This window comes from Sipha flava, unplaced genomic scaffold (genome assembly GCF_003268045.1).
Source record: "Sipha flava isolate LNK unplaced genomic scaffold, YSA_version1 18276_pilon_pilon, whole genome shotgun sequence".
Classification (NCBI taxonomy): domain Eukaryota; kingdom Metazoa; phylum Arthropoda; class Insecta; order Hemiptera; family Aphididae; genus Sipha; species Sipha flava.
In genome coordinates this window covers 1-1474 of record NW_020272240.1, presented here as the reverse complement: position 1 = coordinate 1474, position 1474 = coordinate 1, and the positions used below count along the sequence as shown (strand labels likewise).

General features: G+C 24.4%; 1 long non-coding RNA gene across 1 annotated transcript; it reads right to left on the bottom strand.

Moving 5' to 3' along the window:
* Positions 1-238: 238 nt before the first annotated feature.
* LOC112680925 lies at positions 239-1202 on the bottom strand. The gene is made up of 3 exons (XR_003148354.1): positions 1090-1202; positions 753-909; positions 239-628 (listed from the first exon to the last, which is right to left on the bottom strand). It is a non-coding gene; the product is annotated as an uncharacterized LOC112680925 (long non-coding RNA).
* Positions 1203-1474: the final 272 nt, after the last annotated feature.

Genomic DNA, 1474 nt, shown 5'->3' with positions numbered 1-1474 from the left:
CTCTATGGTAGTAAAAAAAATATTACAAACTTAGCAAGTTAGTACTTGATTAAAATTTAAAAATTATTTACAACCGTATGAAATGATTTTCTTGATTTACATGTACCTCAACGATTTACAATACAAAAACAATTTATAACTATATTCTACGCAAAGTGTTTTCAAATATAAAAAGTTGTCGACCAAATGAAAAGTTTAATAAAAAAAATATAAGGTTCAAAATGTTTTTGCTTTATAGTTAAAATTGTATACAGAAAACCAATGTAAATAAAACCAAACCGCATATAATTTACTACGCATTAAAAGAAAAATAATATTGTATGTATTTATAATATTTATTTACATGATTTGTACAAGTTATATTGTTAAACTTTATTTAATGTTAAGCATTTAGCTTATCTTCAATAAACATTCAAATAAAAAAATATATGGCTATAGGCAATATATTCTTACAAATGTTTAAATATATTATACACCAAGATGATTATATTTAAATTAAATGTAGTAAGTTGTTTTATCTGTTGTCTCAGTGATTGGTGTTATTTCGGTCTTCTGTATTGTAATTCCATTGATGTTCCCCAGAGTCAGAGTAGATTTCAGTTGTGTTCGACGAATGTAGTATATGTAACTAGAAAAATCAAAATTGAATGACTATTATTTAAATTTCGAGCCTAAAATTTGGACAACGTCTTATTATTAGAACATTATTTCGTGTTTAATTTTGAATATGAACCATACAAATAACTATTTACCCAAAGCTGAACACTAGTGGAGCAGTTAGGGCAATACTAATCAAAAAAAATGCGCCTGGCATAGATTCAAACGTATGGTTGTACGTAAAATTGTAAAACGGTAAAAATCCGCTTTTCAGCAAACTTTCCATTAGTAATTTTACAGAATTCATCGCACCTGTAAAATAATATCAACATTAAATAAAACATTGCACGTACCTATCTATGAATTACGGTTCATAGAAATATTGTAAACATTAATTAAACTTTAATAAATCATTGACTATAGAACAGTATATTATATATCCTATGATAAAACGTAACAAATTATGACTTTTATTTCAACAGTTTTTATTACCTAATTCAGTAGGCCCAACACATTTTGATGCTATAGAACTTGTTAAAGATAGAGCTGCTCCTCGGAATAATTCCAGTGGTATCACTAAAATGTAATCAAAACATTTTTATTATAATTATTAATAGATGATTTATATGGAACATAAAACTTAAGTGTATCCACAAAAATTATTTATAAAGTATGATACCTATCAAGCGTTTGTAGATAAAATAAAAAAATAACCTATATTATATCGGGAACGAAAAAAAGTTTTTAATAATATTTTAAATATTTTAATTTTATAAATTATGTTTCAGTCCTATTTAATATAATGTAATATGATGTTATTTAACAAAATACGCAATATTTCATGATTAATGTTTTTGTTGAATATTATAAATATTTA